The sequence below is a fragment of the Nannospalax galili genome, unplaced genomic scaffold (genome assembly GCF_000622305.1).
Source record: "Nannospalax galili isolate Female #2095 unplaced genomic scaffold, S.galili_v1.0 scaffold33, whole genome shotgun sequence".
In the NCBI taxonomy this organism is placed as follows: Eukaryota; Metazoa; Chordata; class Mammalia; order Rodentia; family Spalacidae; genus Nannospalax; species Nannospalax galili.
Genome location: NW_008335436.1, coordinates 8,202,248 through 8,224,960, shown reverse-complemented (window position 1 = coordinate 8,224,960; position 22,713 = coordinate 8,202,248). Strand labels below are relative to the sequence as shown.

Here is a 22,713-nt window from a genome sequence, read left to right as displayed (position 1 = left end):
TGTTTTTACTATGATATTCTGTGAAGAGTTTCTTTTCTGGTGCTCTCTATTTGGTGTTCTATATGCTTCTCGTATTTGTATGGGCATGTCTTTCTTTAATTTGGGGAAATTTTCTTCTACAATCCTGTTGAAGATCTGGTTCATACCATTATCTTGAGATTCTTTTCCTTCCTGTATGCACCTGATTCATAAGTTTGGTCTTTTTATGGTGTCACATAATTCCTGTATATTCCATTCTTGTGTTTTCTTAAATTTTTCATAATCTTTGCTTGAGTGGTCTAATTCGTCCACTTTATCTTCCAGTTTTGATATTGTCTTTTGCATTTCATTCATTCTATTGCTTAAACTTTCTCTTGTCTTTACTAATTGGCTTACTGAGTGTTTCATTTCCTTCTTCATTTCAGCCTTAGTGTTCTTCAATATTTCTAACTCTTTCCTGAATTCTGAAGTTTATCCCTATATTCTTTCAGTTCTTTGCTTTCCTTTTTTGTGTGTTCTTTAAATTCACTGAATCCTTTTATCATATTTATAAGTGTTCTTTTGAATATCCATGTCCTGTGTTATCTCTAGGGGGTTCTCATTGTACTCCTCTACAGGACTGTTGGTACTTGTTGGGGATATATTATTTGGGTTTTTCATATTATTTTTTTTCTCTGTGACTTTTACATGTGGATTTCTTTTGTAGTTTCTGATTCTTGTGTGTGACTCATGCCTTCCTTTTTTGAGTTTAGGTCTGCTTCTTTTTGTAAACTGTATTTGCTTGTGGTTTACTTGTAGGACATGAAAAGCTGTTTGGTCTAGGCTTCAGGTTCTCTCTTTTGATTTTAGATTGGAGAGGCCAGATTGCTTTCCTCTTGCTTCTCAAGAGTTCCCACAGAGGCTCAAGTAGGATAAGGATGAGATGCTCTCAGGCTTTCTCCTAAGGTTTAGATCCCTCTAGGAAAGATACTGGCCTCTGGAATTTGGGGCCTGGGCTGACCTGGTACCAGGCCCAAGGAAAGATGCTGGCCCCACCTACAAAGGGAGGTGTGGGTGGAAACAGGCCCCAGAGAGCTCCTGGAGACTACAGGGATGAATTGGGTTGATCTGGATACAAAGGATCAGGAAGCAGTGGGGAGTTTGGGCAAAGAAGTCAGTTCAGAAGTCTGGGGTGTAAGACAAGAAATGAGCCAGTGCCCAAGCCAGGAGGAGAGTTGGGATTGGTGAGCTGGGAAGGTGAATGAGGCTGGGGAAGTCAAGGCACAGTGGGGGCCTTGCTGAACTTACCCAGGAAAAATGCTAGGCCCCTGAAATGTTCTTACCTCTCTCATATAGAAAGTAAAAAACCCATCCTAACGAAGAGCAAGTGAAAATGGGTAGTAGAAGGGGCTGAAAATGTAGCTCAGTGGTTAAGAGCACTGGCTGTTCTTTCTGTGGACACAGGTTCAGTCCCCCTTACCACATGGTAGCCAACAATTGTCCATAAGTCCAGTTCCAGGGGATCGCACACTATTTTCTCAATTCTGCAGGCATTGCATGACATGGGTGCACTTACAAACATGCAGGCAATACACATAAAAATATTTTTTGTTTTCGTACAAAAGAAAGAAAAAATGAACAGCATAGAAACCAAGCCCTTGAATTTCTTTTCCCTCCAGTGTCCATGCGCTTTACCTTTTTCACCTGAGCCCCTTCTCTCGCCATCAGTGTTGATGAACTTTTTCACATATGTGTGAAGGTAAGTGTACAATTGATCCATGTGTCACATGTAATCTCCCCAGGAGGGTATGTCTTCTCAGATATGATTTCAAAAACACCAGATATATTTTAAAAAAATGATATATTAATTGGTATACATTAAATTAAGTCAGAATGCCTTTAAACACATGGTGACATCTAAGTAAATTATATTATCAGTAAAGAGAGAACATTTTCCTTAAATTATGAAAGTTTTAGAGCCAATACCTGGCAGGATTACCTGAAGCAGCACATGCAAGTGTAACACAAAATTCCTGACAGCAATAAAGTTCTGTTAAGGAGGATTGGTCAAGAAGGCTTTATTCATGCTCCTGTCCATGTCTTTGTAGTGAAAGGTAGCTTAATATTAATTAATTGTGTTGCTAATAGGCTGTTAGCTATATGGGGGAAATGAAACATTTTCTTCCGTTAAGAAGTCAGTTCATATATTTTAATGAATTACTTAACATTTGTGAAGATAATTCTCACCAGTGGCCATTGTGTTTGATTTTCCTCTCACAAGAATATGATGATGTCTCCCCAAAGCTGTGTATTTGCTGTAGACAGGCTATTTTACAGTTTTTGCTATTCCTTTTTAGATCAAATGTAAATGCATAGTTTTATTTTCCTATGTTGATCATATTTTTTCTGTAATGAATACATTTGAATTACATTGCAGTCATATGTTAACACAAAAAATTTAAATGTGATTTATAAATTCTTTTATTGCCAATATATTTTGGATTTGCTATTAATTAACACAATTTTCAATAATTAGCTGTGAAGAGATTTTTAAAAATCTTTGTCAACATTCAAAATCTAAAATGGTGTCTTGAAATACTAGCAAAATTTCACTGAAGTTATAAGCAAGTACAATGTAAACACACAAGCAGACACACATATATGCACTTATAATGATATTTTCAAAGATATGTTGTCTTAATCAGAATTTATTCCTTTTGATAAATGATGGTAAGTATACCATTCAAAGTGTTGACAAAATGGTACCAATCAATATAAGAATTAATTATGCTTTAATTATTTTCCTTACTTTTAAATTAAATTGATGTTTAAAAAATAAAATGTAAATGAACAATTCACCCTCTTTATAGATAATTTAAAGATTATATAAAACTTGTTTTCATGGAAACATACTGTAGTTTTGGCAGTTATTTTTTCCCCGTGCATGTTAACTCTTACCTACATATCATTTGAAAATACATACGTCAATAAAATTTGTAGTTTTATTCCAAACACTATACTGAAGTAAGTCAAGTATCTTTTACTAAATTCTAGAACATACATTTTTATGGACACATTGCTCTTGTTTTCACTAATCATCAATATGCGATGGTAATTAGATCAAGAGCAGTAAATACCCAGTAAATTGCCCCTGACACCTTGGTTTGCTATGACATTGCTTTTTGTTCACAGTTTTTGTCTTTGTTCAATTCAAGAAGTAAAGATTCCTCACTCCCAATGTGACGGAATATTTTTAAAATGTTATACTTAGAATTTTCCTGTGTTTTGATAAGCCTGAGGTGAGTCAGTGTCAGTCTACTGTCCACAGGGTCTCCTCCTGAGTGCCCTGCATTAAAGGCTAATTGCTCAGGACATCACAGCTCAATTTGAGGACAGCGTGGGTGGGTCTTTAACCACAATACATTTTGATATTCTCACAAGTAGAACTTTACCCTTGGATGAATACACATGAACACAAACACACACACACACACACACACACACACACACACACACACACACACACACACACACACACACACACACACACACACACACACATTTTTTTATCTATCTATCTATCTATCTATCATCTATCTATCTATCTATCATCTATCAAATTTAAAATCAAACTGCAGAAATAAAATATTTATTAAAATATTTACTATGGAAAATATTAGAATAACTAAAGGAGACCTACAAATGTTGAGAAGAAAATGGTATAATGTTTTTTGTTCTTTTGAAAATGTACATAGGGCCTAGAGTGATTTCTCAGCGGTTAAGTGCAGTGGCTGCTCTTGCAGAGGAAGGACCAGGGTTCAATTCCCAGCACCCACATGGTGCATAACAACTGCCTGTAACTCCAGTTCCAGGGAATTCAATGCCTTCTTCTGATTTCCACCTGCATTGCATGACCTGGTTGCACTTACATACATGCAGGTAATACACTCATACACATAAAAATAAAAGTATCAAATATTTTAAATTTATGTATTTTGAATTTAAAAAGCTGTACTTTGAGCCAGACGTATTTGGCCAATACTGTGGCTCAATTCTTACTACTTGGGAGACTAAGAAATGAAGTGTTCTGGGTGTTCAAGACCATCTGGGACTGTATTATTGTTCCAGGTGAGCCTAGTCTCAAGAAATGGCCTTGGCACAAAAAAGTTCAACAAAAATTTATATTGGAAAGAGACAGTTTGCTTCTAATTAAATTAAAATCTGCAGTTAAGTCCATTATTATAAACAGAAGAATTTATTGAAATCAGTTAATGTTTAAGATATACTGATTTTCCCAAGTGCTTTTATAATTGATATAAATGTTTTAATCGATTTGACAGCCTTATTTCATTGGGATCACTTTTTTCATAACTGATCTCTTTCAATGGTACATTTCCTGGATGATGGCAATAAGTTGATAATCTTCATAATCTAAGACAATCACTTCAAAATACTATTATGTATGGAGATCCATGTGAGCTTTATTTCTCTGAGTTACTGGTTCAAGTATGTGGTGTCTTCAGCAATAGCATCTTACAATCAGGATCTAGAGAGTAACCAAGAGCAATGGCAACTACCTGGGATACTTGTGGGTCTACAACACCCAAGTGTCCAACAACGCCAAAAGAGGTAAACTCATTCATCACATTGGGCTTTTTATTTGTTAAGGTGTTGTGTCACGTAAGGCATTCCTCCTTGAAAAGAAAACTTCAGAGCCTCCCATTGTGGGTGCTGTAACAAAAATCTAGAAAACAAAGAAACTTGGCTGTGCTGGGTACATCCTGGTGTTTTTCAGTTATCTAAGAACTGGGAGTAAATTTTTGGAATGATTGATGCGCACTAATGCACTGAGAGTTCATCTGAAAAAAGTTCAGTGTAAGTCCTGTAAAATGAATGCCACTATCAAAGCCATAAATTAAGAAATAAAAACAGGAACAAACTGAAGCAGAGAGAAGAAGATCTTACCCTCTTCAACGTCCCACCAAAGGCCACATTGAAAACTTTGTACTATGCCTATTTCACAGGAGAAACATTTACTAACTCCATTTTAACAATTAAATCAGGGTGATTTTGAAGCTAAGAAACAATAAATTCATAACTGACATACGTAATATAGTCTTTTCTTTAACTTTAATTTTCTTTGACCAATTATAAATAGAACATTCCTTTGACTTTATTTTGGGGAAGAAACTTTTAGTAATATTAATGAGACCAAGCAAGAGGGTTTTTCAAGGTAGGGAGAGTGCAGTAAAATAAAGGAGGAAAGAGAAATCATGGAACACGAGGGAGTAAATATGGTGAGGAATGGGAGGGCATAAGAGACAAGGGAATAGAGGGGCCATGCTAACACCAAAGACCTTTTCATAAAGTATGTGGAAACCTACTACTAAAGAACCTTCCTAAAATATATTCATATGCATGTGTATAAGGAGTTTAAATAAATTTATCCTATAATAGAGGTGGTGATGTCAGTGGGGAGGAACATTGGAGAGCAATGCCCATACTAGACACCACAAACTAGTAAACAGAAAGACCAGTGGCAGAAATGGGTTACTTCTTTTGGATTTGTTGGCCAGTGTGGTCCCATGAACCCTCAAATATACAGGCTATTGCCATTTCTCTTGGCTACTCTGTAGACCTTGATAGTAACCTATGATTGAATCCACAGCATCCTTGAGACACAGGACATGGTCATTGTTGCAGTAGTGACAAGAATATTATGCAAGTAACCATACAATTTCTTATTAGATGTAAGGGCTGATAGGTGAATTGAGGCAAAATTGGGAGAAAGCGCCAGGACACAGATAAGAACCTGGTGGTATAGAGTTTATTTGGTAGGGAAAACTCTTGGGACAGTTCCCCCATTTTGGATAGAGGAGCATTCAGTTTACAGGCTCTCGGGTGGGGGATTTTTTTTTTTTTTTTTTTTTTTATCTTTTTGAGACAGCGTCTCCCTGTAGCCAAAGCAGGTCTGGAACTCACTATGTAGACTAGTCTGGCCTTGAACTCACAGAGATCTGCCTGCCTCTGCCTCCCAAGTGCTTGGGTGGGGGATTTTATAGGGGGGTTGAGGGGATGCGGAATGTGGGAAAACATTTTTTTTATTAAAGTTAGATGGGGGAGAGTGAGCCCAGGGCTTATCAGGAGAGAATAACCTCTGTCATACCATCCTCTTCCATTAGCCAGGATCTGGGTCATTGGATAAGGGGCTCTTTATCTTCTAAGATTATCAAAGTGGAAGCAGGCTGTGTGGAAACAGCTCTTGCAGGAATCAGGTCTTGGGGGGTCAAAGGTGAAGAGAGTGTTTATCTTGACTGCAGATGGTCAAGGTGCTCATTAACTTAGTTACTGTATTTTCATAGGACTTGTAAAACCATGAGGTCCTGTTGCACTGGGGAGGGGTTATTACAGATATGAACCCTAACAAGAACCACTCTACAAGATGGAACCCATACCAGACACTTACCAGGTGCAAGAACCTGTGGCTAGACAGGTCATAGACTCTAAGTAGAGAAACTACTACTAGTATTCTGCTAAGTACACATAATATAAACCAACTCATAATGATTTATCAGCATACTGTAGAGTAGCACATCTCTCAACCCTCATCAAAGAAGCAATTTTTGCAGTAGATGCTGATTAACATAGTGACTCATAACTAGTTAAGTTGCCTGGAATAAAATTCTTTGAAATTCTCAGCCTTAAATGGCACACCTATACCATACCCTCACCCATCAAGGCTCATGGATCATTGTAGAAGAAGGGGTAGAATGATTGTAAGAGCCAGAGGTGGTTGATGACTACACATAAGCAATAGTTTTCACGCACAGCAGGCAGGTACACATATGTACTCACAAGACTTGTGACAGCTGACAGCATGCAGAAGACCTTGGAAAGCTCCAGCCAGATGAAATTCCAGCATCCAGGGGGAAGTTGGACAAGAAGCCCAGCACTGGCTTAAAACTATTTGCAATTGATATCTAGTGGGAGAGGATAGCCTGTTCTCTTTAAGGGTGTGACCACAGGTAGGATGACTGTGCCCCAGGGGATGGACCTACAGTTAAGAGTATTTGGACATCACGAATTGAATTTGAAGGGTTTGTAAAAAAAAAAAAAAAAAAAAGAGGATATTAGGTTGACATGGGGCTCTGGAATTGGGGCTAACCTGGGAGGAATTGGAGAAGTGCGTGATATGATAAAAATACGTTGTATGAAATTCTCTAGGAATTAATAAAAATATGAATTAAAATATTACTCCATCAACTTTGTGCAAAGGATGCCAATGTGATGATGAGCCTTGTGTTGGCTTGCTGGTAAGAAAAGAAATTAAATATATGCTAAAGCCTGAGTGCCACATAAACTGCTGCTCTAGGAATCAAATCATTTAATGTTTTGTTTGCACATAAACATCTGCTTTCTTCTAATAGCAAATGAAAATGCTGTGTGCATTCTGAAAACAAGTTTTTGCTATGTCAGGATTACTGAGTCCTTTTGCAAGTTAAATAGAAGGCCATTGTATTTGTTCTCTCAAGTTCCCATCGCCACAAATGCACATTCTGTGATAGATTATAGCACTTCTCTGACAGTCCCTACAGAAATTTTCACTGATGTTTAGCCATTATGGCCACTCCAGTCATGCACAAGTCTTAACATATCATCAAATTCAATAAATGTCCACCGCAGGGAAATCTGCTAGTGGAATTTCAGTAGTTATAAAATGAAATTGGCATTTCCTTATTATTAAGTTGCTTTAAAATGCATATTTCTAAAAATACAAAAATCTGTCTTTAGTTTATAGGATTTTAGTAAATCAATTAGCAGCCATGTTAAAAAGAATTCTCTGCAAAAAAAAAAAGAATTCCTTCTTATGATATCAAGTATTTTCCCCCAACGATTTCACCTTATCTGCAAAATAATTGCCATTCATTGCCATTCAGGGTATTTTCCTCGTTCCCATTTGCTTCTGCTTTGGAATATTCTCTGTAGTGTATTGTTTCTAATAATGGTCCATTTCAACAACAGGAATGGTAGTCTAATTGCACCAATATTTACAATTTTAAAGTTCTCTTTACATCTGTAAAATAGACGAATCAATGAATTACCTGAAATAATTAGAAGTTTTCCAGTTATATATACACATATATGTTCTTCTATTATAATTTAATATAAAGAACATTTTTTTTCATAGCAAGACAATCTGACATGTTAATTCTTAAATAAAATTCAGTGAAAATTGAAATGTGTTTGCATATGGAAAAGATTTGTGTTTTACAACTTTTTATCTTTACAAATTATTATTCTTTTATAAGAACAGGAAGAAACAACCAAATTTCATTCCTTTTAACAATTTAAATGGCTGAGGAAAATAACATACTAATTGGCCATTAGCACAAAACATTATCTTGTTTATTAATTGTTAGATTTATAGCTTAATAATGTAGTCATTGTACTTAGCACAGCAACATACCCTTTTAATTTAATGTCTAGAACACATTTGTCTGTTGCAAAGTAAAATTATTTCCACTATAAGGGTTACAACATAATATGTCCATAAGAAACGATTTTATCCATCGCCTTTAACCTACAAAAATAAAGGAAAATATCCTTCAAATCCCAAAAGAGAAATGAAAAGATGAATCCAGGTACAGAATAGAAACTCCTGTGTTCAGGAGAGGGAGAAGATACATGCCAGGGACAGTATAGCAAGAAGGGGATGGGTGGGCACACTTCTTTATGAGGTCTATAGTGTCTAGGAAACCAATACCCAATTAAAATTTGAAAAAAAAAATCTTCTAGCAGTTGTCACTCTACATAAGTTCATAAACTCAATAAAAATAGCTGTGAATAATGGTGGCATCAAGCATAGGAACCATGCCAACTTAATTAAACAAGGGCCCAAAGGGGAGGAGAGAAATAGGGTGGCAGGCCAGCCCCAGACTGAAAACTATTGGAGACAGATTGCTGCTGGGTGAGGGAAAGTATGATTTACACATGATCGCTAGATGGACTGGCCAGACTCCAGTGGACCCATTTACACTGAAGGACATCTGAATACAAATGCTTGAATGACTAGGACTTAATATGTATGGAGTAAATTTGGTGGGGGGATGGGAATGAATGGATGGGGGGGTTAATTTGGTTAAGAACTGTTGTATGAAATTACAAAAGCTCAATAAAAATATATATAAATAGTTATGAAATATAGCTTAACAACTATATAGACAGGTTATATTTGTGGAACTTATAGAATAACAGAGATGTAATTCTCTGACCAAAATTAAGAGACAAAAGAATAGCATTTCTAGAGGTATGAAGCATAACCATGCAAGGTGTAATAGATATCTACTGGAGAAAGTGAAACAAAGGAGGAGAGACAAGATTTAGGAAAATATTTCTAAAATTACGGTTACATGATCTGGAGATACAGATCAGAGGCTACGAGCACTGGCTGCTCTTGCAGAAAACCCAGGTTTGAATCCCCGCATCCACACTGAGGCTTACAACTGTTCATAACTCTAGTTCCAGGGTATCCCACTCCCACGTCTGTTCTCCACAGGCACTGCTTGACATGGGTGCACATACATAGGTGCAAGCAATATAGTCATCTCATAAAATTTAAAAAAATCATAAAAATATCTAAATTACCATGGCAACACTTTACCATCATTTAAAATGTGAATTAGAACACATACAGACATATATTTTGCACCCTAACGAAAAACAAAAGATATTTTAATATAAATACAAAAATAAAAACAAAAGCAGTAATAATCGGTATTTACCTTGATTTAATCAGTGTATGTTATATATATCAGCCTACAGCCCATGAATATTTGCTATTTATAAACAAAATGAAATCAAATAAATAAAAAGAAGAAATGAAAATAGTTACAAGTCTTGCCATCAAGTTCTGTAGGGCGATGAAGACCAATGGCAAGAGCTGGTAATGCTTGGAAGTCTCTGAGAACCCAGGGACCAAAAACTCAAAAACAGGCACCCCATTTCTGTTACTGGGATTTTTTTTTCCTAGGGTAAATTATATTGTTGGTTTCTCTCTCCCAGTTATGGGGTAAGTCAATTCAAACCTTTTTACATATGTATATGTATAATTTTAGAAAATTGGCACAAAAATAGTTGTCAATTGTGGAAGACAACATGTGTCTGATTCATCGAGCATGGAGAAATCAATCAGGTACTGATCTCCAAGTTTCATCCCTACTGGATAGATTTCATAGTGCTAGAAAGTGTTATTTACACTACCAGGAAATAAAAGTAATCATCAATCTTACTCAGCTATGAACCGTGCGATCTATATATGATCTGACCTGGAATGATATGCCCACCACTGCAATAATAGCGTGAATATTACTTGTGTAAACAACCACTTCGTGGTTGGATGAAAAAATTAATTTCACAAGAGGGAGTGTATACCTGGCACTGTTAACCAGGCCAAGACATGGAGCTAGATAGATCATAGGCTCTAGGGGAGAACCTAAACTAATATTCTACTACTTGGATATAGTGTTAATCTGAATCCTAATAACTCATTGATGTATCCATAGATTAGTGCCTCTCTCAACTCTCACAAGAGAAAAATCTTCTTGCAGTAGAAGGCAATTAAGACAAACACACAACTGGTAAACATGCAGAGAATAAGGTGTTTCAGAGTACTGAACCCTAAATGTGGCACATACGCTACACTCCTCCAACAATGGCTCAGGGATCTCTGTAGAAGAGGTGACAGAAAGATTGTAAGAGGCAAAGGTGGTGGACCAATACAAGGAACTATGTTTCCCGATAGCTGAGCAGTTACAAGTTTAAACTCAAGCAATTATAACAGCATGCACAAGACCGGATCAAGCTCAAGCCAGATAAGTCCCAGCATAGAAGTGTGGGAAGTGGGCAAAATGCCCATCCCTAGCTCAAGAGATATTGGCATTTGATCACCGCTAGAAGAGTCTGAGACTATGATACCATGTTAGAATGATGCCTGAATAATCACAGCCTGACCCTTAGCATCCAATGTAATCACACGCAGGGCCCAAACTGCTCTGAGAACCTGTTGCTTCAGATTTTACTGGCAGTGTGTTCTTGAATAAAGTCCTTCCTCTCCCTTTATTAAAACTGTACATTCAGCATGAAATATGGAAAGAGAAATTGGAAACATTTTAGTTTTAGGGTATTTTGCTTACTCACCATTATTGACCTAGAATAGCACACGCAAGCATGAACAGATGTGATCAATATAATTCTCCTGTTGTTTTCAACAAGAATGGACACGTCTTATTGTTTTCAATGAAGATATGCTTCTTACAGCACTTAATATGCACAACATACATACCTACATACATACATACATACATACATACATACATACATACATTGCAGAAGAGGAGGGTGGAAAGATTGTAAAAGCCAAGGGAAGAGATGCATGACCATATGGAAATAGGTCAAAAGAAAGGGAGACTTATCAGGGAGTAAAGCTCTATGTTTAGATTACAATAGGAGCCCATGGCCTAGTAATCGTGTTTTACATTATAAGGACGATGATATGGTGCTAAAGGATCTCAATCATAAGGTTAAGTTTTGGTTACAAGTTTAGGTAAAGTCATTTGTCCCAAAACTCACTCCCATGGTTTCCCATTCTTTGTTTTGTTTGTAAAAGTAGGATCATCTGCATTTGTGAAAGTCAATACCACAAGAGAGGAGTCAGTTTTAAGTGCAGGACCCCTAGTAGGTTAATCATATTCCAGGGCAGCCTCCACAATCAAGACAATTTGGGCAACACAATGTCACTAGATGGGTTAGAAAAAAGGATACAGCTGGGCATGGTAGTGCACACCTTTAATCCCAGCACTCTGGAGGTAGAGGCAGGCGGATCTCTGTGAGTTCAAGGCCAGCCTGGTCTACATAATGAGTTCCAGGACAGCTGGGCCTACAGGGAGATGCTGTCTTTAAACGACCAAAAAAAAAAAAAAAAAAAGATAGAGTAGTAGGGGTACATCTAGTAAGAGTTGGGGGGTGATGGGATATAACTGAGGAAGTCACAGGCATACTTTTTGATAACTGCTAGTCATGGTGAAAATTGAAAAATTTCTTTATGCACATGAAAAATGATTGTATACAGCATTCAAGGTAAAACTTTATGTTGTTAAGGGCAAATTAGTGATGTATAACTCACATTTCAGGAGTCTGAGAAAAGCATCAAGTTGCTATTCAGCTCCAACAACAATTCAAATATTGTAGATCTCTTTCTTTTCTCTCCCTTCCCACATGCTTGAGATGAAAGAGCAAGTTTCTAGTGCTTCTTCTTGTAAATATATCAGTCTCATCAAGAATTCCTGGCTACTGACCTCATCTCATTCCAGTTACTCCCAGATATCACATCACAAAATGTGATATATACCATCACATTAGGAGGTAAGTGAATTTTAGGTGCACATAAATATTCATTCTATTATTTTTTTTTTGTCTTTTTGAGACAGGGTCTCTTTGTGGCCCCAGCTATCCTACAACTCACTATGTAGACCAGGCTGGCCTCAAACTCACAAAGATCCACCTGCCTCTGCCTCCCAAGTGCTGAGATTAAAGGAATGTGCCACCATGCCTGGCTCATTCTATGTTTTGTTATTAGGGAAATACAAAACAAGATAGCAATAAAATACTGTCTATAGAAGGTCTAAAATGTAAAAAAAAAAAATGATAATATGAATACTAATTCCAAGCGGAAAGCAGAACATGGCACATTCACTAACTGCACAAGGGAAATCAAAATTGTGAAATTATGGGATGGACTTTGGAAAACTGGAATATTCTTGTTAAGCTAAATAAAGTCTTCACATCTGACTGAGCAATCCATTTGAAGTAACTGTACAATCAATTTGCTAAACCATGCCAAAACATATACTGTGTACACAGTATTGGAGCTTTTCACCCCTTAGTCAAACCTGGAAAGTGCTATGTAGCCTAGACTGAAATACCATTTGGTGCTAAAAATGGGTGTGTATTAGCATAGGTGAATCTTAAATGTATGTGCATGTGCAAAGTTAAAGAATCAACTCTAGACACTGTAAGACTAGATAAATAAATGATCAGTATTACATGGGAATAAAGGTTTTGAGTAGCAAATGGTATGGTGTTTTAAGTGTTTTTGGCATGCTAAACCCATGTATTATACACATAGAGGCAACCATAGAACTTTGTTGGATAGAGCCAGAATCTTAATATAACATTTGACAATTATTATAGGCTGCTTGGATGGGGAAAGACAGTGTCTTATAGGGATGGGACTGCCATTGGGCCCAGTAGATAGACTCACACTGAAGGACATTTGGGCACAAAATTCAAACTACATAGGCAAAGAGCCCCTGCTCTCTCTTCCACAAAGTGCCACGTTTATGATCTCTGAAACTGTTAGTTGCTAAACACAATCTTTCTAAGACAATAGAGGCCTCAGAAGACGAGCTCACAGATAGATGATGAGTCTTGATTTGTCCACCTGTGAGCATGAAGCAGGGATAGACCAGGGAAGTAGGGACATCCCACAGATGTCACCTGTGCTGTTCAGGAAGGACTTCTGGCTGCTTTAGAGTCACAGCTTCTGTTTCCTGACACTATGTGAGGCACATAAGTAGTGGGTGTTCAGGTAAGAACAAGGTAACTTCTGTGCTTCAAGTGGAGGCATTAGGCATATGGAATAGCATTTCTCCTGCCTCATAATATACTGTGTGGCTTATAACAGATTCTCAGTATGTGTGTAATCTTGATGCAGCATAAGTCTTCATTTCTACACAACAGAAGATTCCTGTCTGTTCCACTTCTTTGAATTGTCTGAAAATAAGGAAGCAAGCAGCTTTCCAGAGGATCCATGATTCCATGGACCTGAATTTGCTTTCTCTAGCTCCTTATCACTACACAACAGCATGCTTGATATTCAAATATTATACAACACGTGATGTTTTTCACAAAGTAGATATCTCTGGGTTGCCTAGTAATATGTCTTCTTTTAATGACTGCAACGTGCTTATGTAAAGTATAATAAAATTTTTTCCTATCAATTACACAAATACCTGTTCCTGGTATATTAATGGACATAATTACTACTGTGTGTAATTATTATCATTAGTTCCTAAGGAACAAAAACCAGAATTATTTTATCACTATTAAAAGTTTCTTCCTACAAATAAAGTCAACTGAATTTCCTAATTAAAATTGGTAAAATAAAATTAAAGTAAAAATATATTACAATCATTTGCCAATTAACACCTTACTGACTCTTAGATTAACATTTACCCTGGACTGACTTTCAAAATGAAGCTAGACTTTAAATATTTCTGCTATGTAAAAGACAACACATAAATTTGTGTGTAAAGAGCATTGGAGAAACTTTGAGGGGAAAAACCTGTCTCTCTGGTTCCAGTGTGCTCCCATGCTTTTCTCCTATTGTGTGATTATGATAGTGCCATGGGATGTCCAGGAGTTACAGTGCAATTTCCTTAGACGAAGTCTAATTATGTGGGTCAGTCATTCGATCAATGTATTCCCAGGTTTTGGATTCCTGAAAGGAACTGTGATGTGCCCAGCACACCTAAGTTTCAGTGCTCATCAGTTTGTACTGTGTAAGCCAGTATGAGACTGAGATTTTTACAACAGGCTTGCTTTTTCCTTTTTAAATAAGTTTTTGTGATTTCTAGTACAATATACTTTGATCACTCTGTTATCTGCACTTCCCCTTACAACCCATAACCAATTTAATGTATTCTATTACTAATAATTCTAATTACTAATAATTATTTTATATCTATTAAGACCTATAGACTCTAATTTGTTTCCCCAAATATCCTTTAGTGTCGATCCATCGACTGGAGACTGATTAAACTACCAATAGATACACCCTTGAAAGAGATGGACTCCCCTTCCCAGTGACCATCAGTTGCTAACAGCTCCTCAGGTAAGGCTGAGTTTCCTTCCCCACATCTTCGTTGGTATTTTGTCTGGTTTGAGTTTACAGGGGGACTGTGTACACTGTCACCATTCCAGTGAGTTCATGCCAGCAACTTCCTAGCTGTCTGGTAAACTCTATTTCCCTGTGGCCATTCACCAACTCTGGCTCTTACAATATTTCTGGTCCCTTTCTGTAATGATCACTGAACTTTGGGATGCAGAAATTTGATATTGGTGACATATTCACTCTACAGCCTCTTGTTCTCTGTACTTTGGCCAGTTATGGTTCCCTGTGTTAATTACCATCTGCTTTCCTACATGAGGAAACTTCTTTTGCAAGTGTTGACAGATGCATTAATCTATGGGTATAGGAATAAGTCTTTAGGAGTCAGTTTAGCACTATATCTATTTAGCAGAATAATAGTATTGGGTTCTTCCCTGTCGTCTGTGACTTTTCTAGCCACTTGTTCCTAGGCCTGATATCAATGTCAGAAATAAGCTCCATAATTTGAAGCATATCTTAAATCCTCTTAGAAAGTGATTGGTTATTCTCATAATATTTGTGCCATTATTGAAATGGTGGGCATAGCTTGCCAAACCATGTACTGTAGCTTATAGGATTCACAGCATGGTAGGGTTCCTGCTAACTTTTATATTCAAGTAACTTGTATAGCATCTTCCAGCACTATGAAAGCTAGCCAGAAAACCTGAGGCCTTGAAGTCAACATCAGCTTGATTTTTCCTTTTTCGTACAGCTGATGAATGTAGTGTCTTCAGGAATAGGGTCTGACTAAGATGTTCTGAGAGGTAACAGAGAGCAGGGGCAATATGGGCCTATGAGACCCTTATTCAACATCTTCAAAAGAGGGAATCTGTTCTTGGCATTGGCTTTTTATTTCATTAGCCTATAGTGTCTAGTAGTAGCAATGTCCCCTGCTATGAGGTAATCCTTTCAATATCTTTTTATAGTATTTATGTACATGCTTTAAGAAGCTTTTGCAGGAATAGATTTCAATTTGGCTTTTCTAATGGACTTTAGTCTACTTACCCCTCCACATACATCCCTCCTCTGCCTTGCCCTCCCATTCCCCACCCTATTTAACTCTTCCTACTTTATTATTTCCTTTTTCTTTTCATATCTCTACATTCTACCACCCCTCCCAGGAAGCCTACTTCCACTCAATGGTCATTTGTTTATTTCCCAACTTCTCTGGATTTTGAAACTGAAACATAAATATTTAGGATTTCAAAGCTAGCATCCATATATAAGAGATAACATGACATTTGTCTTTCTTTGTCTGGGTTACCTCACCCAGGATGATTGTTTAATGAACATTTGGTACATAAATAGAATTTTTTTCAGCTCCTAAAAATAAAATTAGGAAAATCGTAAGTAAATAAATGAAACTTGTTTTACGTTTTTTTCATTTTGAAATTTTTTTTTAGTATATACATATGAGTGTATTGCCTGCATATAAGTAAGTGCACCTGTGTCTTGCAATGCCTCTGGAGGGCAGAAGAAATCATCAGATCCTCTGGAACTGTAGTTATGGATGTTTGTTAGCCATCATGTGGCTACTGAGAATCGAACCCAGGTTCTCTGCAAGAACAGCCAGTACTCGTAACCACTGATTCCAGCCCTGCTTGCTATTTCTTATTTGCCAATCTTGGTCTACTGACTTTGAGGTAGCTCTTGTAGGAAACCTCAAAAAATTTCTCCTCCACACAGTGAGCATCATCCTTACTTCCTCTTGTCAGGTCAGAATTCTGACCCATGGGGCAACTTTTTCCAAATTTCAATGTTCTGTAGATACTCACATTCAAGCTCAAGGCATTCTTCAGAAATTTTATTTACCTCTTTAAATGTAGTCATTATTACAATCATCAATTATTGATGTTTAAGGCTTCTGTTAATATCTCCACATGATTTTAGTCTCCTGTTTAGTTCTTTATAGAAATAATCGTGTTCTCCATTATACTTAGTATTCGCTAAAATCATTAACAAATTATATTCATTTTTCTGTTTAAATCACATTATCACTTCTTTTTTCATAAAATTTTAATTGTATTTTCATACAATTTAATTTTATTATTATATATGAATTTATATGCATATGTGTGCATTTATACAATTATGATATAGATTTCAAAGTGTATGTTATATAAAATAATTGTCTTCTCAGCTTTACTTCAGCAACATTTATCTCTTCCATAAGTTTTTTCCCAAGTAAAGAATAAGACACAAATCACATCACCTCACAGCACATCTACAAAATATTGTACATTTGGAGGATAAATTATGCAAGGTAAAAAGTAAAATTGAAAGGCCTTATTACACTGTAGAATTATCAGTCTCACAGCTACTTTTAAATAAAACAGAATTGCTTGCCTGAAATTAGGAATGTTTATAATTTGAAAATAATTGACACAATTCACCCATCTGAAGGTTGAGTAACCTTTAGGAGCACCTGCACTTTTTCCACACTAGTTATTCCAGTGCTGAATACACTCTAACAATCATCAAGTTATCTTCTACATATAACATGTGAAAAATATTAAGATATGGTTTGCCCTCAAATAAATCTTTCTCCATTCTTTCCTTTTAGCATATTTAATATTATTCTCTATGCTTCAAAATTCTATTACTAAAATAAACAAAGAAATATATAAACATTTTACGTCTCTTACTAGAAGTCAGATTCTGTGCATATTGGGACTATATCAAAATGTTATATAATATAATCATCGAGTATATATTTCTGCTAACTGTGAACATTAAAATTCAAAATCATCTTATTTTAATATTTAAATTAATTTGGTTCATGTAGGTCCAGAAAAATTCTCCTGAATGGCAAATAAATAATAGTCCCCAAGGAATTAAAAATGGTGACTATTAAGATACTGCACATAATCAAATTCAGATATGTTTTGATAGTAATTTGAAAGCCCTAATAGCAAATAACAGACATTTATATTTAAAATTTTATCAGGATCTTGACAGTAGATGTGCTTTCTATGTACTGCATGACCTTTCTACCTTAACTTAGGTTGTATTTACATTTATGTGGTCCCCATAGCAGCAGGAGTTAATAATTGTATGGCAATGAAAACTTTCCTCTACTTTTTTTATTCATACCTTGGACAGCTCCTTCGCTATCATGAATAGTATGCCTTGAGGATTCTGTCAGCCATTCTGGTATATGCACCGTGGATATTGAGCTGATTTATAACTAAGCTGTAAAAGCTTTATCTTTATCTCAGGGGAAGACTGGGTGACTGGAGTTTTATTATTGGCTAAGATAAGTCCAAGAATTATGATGTGCAGTTTAAACTTGAAACTCTCTGGTGCTCTCCAAATCAGTTTCTTCACTGATGGTTTTCCATGGGCTCAATCAGTTAAGTCAGCTCTGCCTGAATAATAGCAAGGCAGTGTTTAAAATTTTCAGTAAATCTTCTCTTTTGAGATCCCCTAAAGGAAGGCCTTTTCACATAGATGCTGTTGGCTCAAGATGGTCTCCATGTATTGATAGGGCCTCTAGGAGCTGCTGAATATACTGTCTTGGGATTTTGGATTATTGCAGTACTCTTTCTTGCTGGACCATGTTCTGTGTGTTTAAATAAAATCTTTAAGAGAGTATGTTCTGTGATATCTACTCTATTATATAAAATATCTAAACATGAGGGATCTTTATATATATAATGACATTGTAAACAGGAAGGACTAAAAGTAACAGACATTATTTAACCAGTGAGCAGAAAAAATCAACAGATTAATGCATTTCCCATGTGTCTTAGACAAATGTAGAGTACATAGAAACAACTTCTTAGATTATCACAAACATTGGTCCCTGTTTTCCCAATAAAGTATCTGCTTGCCTTGCCGTCCTATTTTTGAGTTTTCGACACTACTGGTCTCTGGAATGAATTTCCTAAATAAATAACCTGGTCTCTTCCAGGCACCTCAGATGGTTTGTGCTTCTTTCAGGCAGCTTGGCTGATCTCCCTCTTCCAGGAAGCACAGCTTATTGAGCACATCTCTCAGGGCCCTTCTTTTTATGCTTCGGTGGGTTTCAGGGGCTTCCTGAGTGACCAAGATTAAGTCCTGAGATTAACAAGCTTTCCTACAGGAAGGAATGTTTCACTTCCCCTTTGGACAACCTATGTCTTTCGGAGTTCCCTGCAAGTTGGGGTGGTTCATTTTAGAGGAAATTGCTATACGACAGTGTTCTACCATTGACCTATTTCACTAGCCTACTTCTCTCTTTCCAATCTCAATAGGAAACTTGGAGTAGAAACAGAGCCCTGTGAGGATAATTACAGGGCAATTTCTGCTTGTAATAATTTTTTTTTAAAAGACTATATTTTGAATTTTCAATGTTTTCTTTTCTTGGAAAACATTGCTGTTTTATTTTTCAACTTCCTTCCTCAACTGAATCACTATCACAAATTTCAGAGCCTTAAATTTTAATTTCTACATTATTTCTCATAAATCATCACAGCTGATTATTATTATGAGTCATTTGCTTTAGTCTAATTTTTAGGATTTTAATTTTATCTTTAATAATTGTGTATGTATGTGTGTGTGTGTGTGTGTGTGTGTGTATTCCTCAGTGAATGTAGGTGTTTGCTGAAGCAGAAAAGTGTGTTATATCCCCTTGAGCTGTGAGTTACCTAACACGAGTGTAAAGAACAGAACTTGAGTCCTCTGCAAGAGCAATGTATGTACTTCATCTCCAAGCCATTTTCATACACCACACTTTAGATTGTTCAAGGTGCTACAGCAAACTAAAATATGCTGGATGGTTTTCAAACAAAAGAAATTTTATTTTTTGTAGCTCTAGATGGTAGAAAGGGTAGCTGAAGGAATGGGAAGGTTTTGATATCTTGGGGGATTTATTTTCTTGGTACAAAGACTGTATCTTCCACTATGCCCTCACTTACTGGAAAGCACAAGGGATTTCTCTCTGATGAGATTTTGCCTAACCCCGAATATCTATGCTTGCTCCACTGTTCTGAGCCAGTCAACTTCTCAAAGGTTTAAATACTAATAACATCACCTTGTAGGTAAGATTTCAGCATACATATTTTTGATGACTCAATAACTTAATATATTTTTCCATAAATACCTAAATGAAGAAAATTCAGAATTATATTAAACATGTGGAAATTACTGCAGTTGTAAGAGTGGAAGGACAGCACAAAATTATTTTTATTTTGATATTTAAAATTCAGTGGACAATGATCATTGTGTTCAACTGATGACCAAAAGAATGTTATTAATAGTAGGGAGCCAAAATCTGTGCCACAGATGATAATATCCAGGACCAGTTATGAATCTCATAGCATTGGATGATCAGTTTTAACAGTGCCTGCTATCCAGTTGTGGAGATGATCAGACAATCAAGACATGCATATTTTAGAACAAATCATCTTGCCCACACAGTGTGTATAGTTAGAAGTCTTCAAAGACCTCTTGTTACTGCTTAGGAAATGCTGTGTTCTTGTTCTCATCTCTTCTAATGTAAATAGGTACTTATTAAGTTCTCCTCCCATTCACAGCACTGTGTAATCCAGATCTAAATACTACATTATTTCTTTTAAGTCTAAAGAAAAATTCTGGCTCTTTCTCAGGCACTAACTCCTAAGGAGGAGGTGGACAAATGTAAGCCCAGCACGTGCTGTCTGCTGAGCCCATGGGTAGTGGCCCCTTTACTCCCCTGCCTAAGAGAACATTTGTGTTAGATGAATTTAAGTGTAAGTACTTCAATCAGTTTGTGGCACTACCATATTTTTGGGAGCACTTTGATAAGGATGGCTGATCTCTGTGGTATGCCAAATACTGATACCCTGAAGGGCTCACTCAGACCTTCATTAGTTGCATTGCCATCATTGAAATGTTCCACCTATTGGACAAACTGAGGAAGAATGCCAGTGTCATCCTCTTTGCAATCAACAACAGCAGCTGTCTCTGGAGTTTGGGTCTTCTGAAGCCAAGAGGTTCCTTTCCCCCTGAGTCAAGATTGGCAGGATGATTATGAATCATATACATGGTAGAAAGTGCATCCTGGCAGCAAGGAGACCAAGACGATGGTTTCAGACTACTTTAACTACGAGGGGGCCTTCTAGAATGTGGGCAAAGCTTTCAGTCGGTGCAAGATCTCCAAGTAAATATCTCTTTCTGTAGCCTAGATGCCTATACCTACCCTTGAGGGAAAGGGATGATTAAAGGAAACTGAACATTGAAAAATAAATAAATAAAATTAAAATTAACTGAGTTCACAGCAAATTATCATCAATTTATTTCTTAGATGTTAAAGAGTCCATAAAGAAACTAGCAATTGAGACTAAAATTATTTCCCAAGTTACAAATGATTTTTAACTAAGATATCAAATGTTGTTGCTAAGTGTTCAGTTTCTCTACAACTATTTTGAGCTATAGTTTCATCTTAAGACATAGAGAATCACTAAAGATAGACGCAGCATGTTGCTAAAATAGATTTCTGCAATTTGCATCACAGCAAGCAACAGTCATGATAATTAAGCCTAAGGATATTATCATTTATGATTGCTTCTTGTCAGGAAATGTGGTATTTTCCCCACTGGGTGTAGAATGGGGATAGGACAAATACATTTAGTGTCTGAATTACTCACCTCTTAGGCAGAATTAATCAAAACCTACAGTGAATTCAAAATGACCAGTAATAAAAGCAGGAAGAAACGATAGACCTTCAATCTCAACTTAATGGGTCTAGGCTCAAAGAGAAAGCCACAGAGTGATTCATATAAAAAAGAAATACAACATGTACTTCTTATTAAGAAACACAAAACAAAATGTAAATTTATATCACAATAATATCGCCTTTATATATTTCCATTGAATTCAATAGTGTTATCTTGTTAGAAAATTTACATTTATACATGTTAAAAAATAAACAAGAGAAGTTCTTTCTGCTTCTGGTTTTTATCCTGGATTCCAGAACCTATTTAGTACAATTGTTTAGAAGTATTATCTCACAAAATATTTGTTCTAATTCAATGTTACTGATTTTGTTATTTTAGCATGAGAAGATATAATTCACACTATAATTTTCCTTTCTTCAATAATGGTGATTATCTGCTTAAAGAGTTCCCTCATGTGATGACTTGTGGTCATCTGTTGATATTTTTAATTTGCTTGTTTATCTCATAATTAAATTTCTTTCCACATATTATCCTTTTATATTTAATAGTTTTATATAAAAAGTAAAGTTGTATATGAGATATTTCTAGTCTTTACTACACATTGACATTCAAATAGTTATTTTTAATCTTTATCTTGCAGCTAATGGAATTGAACCTATAGTCAGTTACCTATCCAAGCAATATAAAATAAATGAAAGCTATTTTTTATTCCTTTCAATTTTCCTCAAATGCATATATTACCAATCTATTTCACAAATAAAGTATTGATATTTGAAATCCTCTTGCATAAGAGTTTTTCTATCATTTTAAAAATAAAAATATGCCTGGCAAGGTGGCACATGCCTTTAATCCCAGCACTTGGGAGGAACAGGCAGGCGGATCTCTGTGAGTTCAAGGCCAGCCTGGTCTACATAGTGAGTTCCAGGCCAGCTGGAGCTACAGGGAGACCCTGTCTCAAAAAGACCAAAAAAAAAAAAAAAAAAAAAAAAAAAAAAAAAAAAGTACGTAAATGGAAATCATGTCAATTAACTGGGGATTCTTTCTTGTTTTACATTTCAGTGTCCTTGTCTGAGTTCATAGGCATTCATAAAATTAGACTAACTTTTCCTATGCTGTTAGAAAAGAAAAAGA

At 36.2% G+C, this 22,713-nt stretch overlaps 1 pseudogene; it reads left to right on the top strand.

Moving 5' to 3' along the window:
• Nucleotides 1-4,524: 4,524 nt before the first annotated feature.
• LOC103731733 lies at nt 4,525-21,069 on the top strand (annotated as a pseudogene).
• Nucleotides 21,070-22,713: the final 1,644 nt, after the last annotated feature.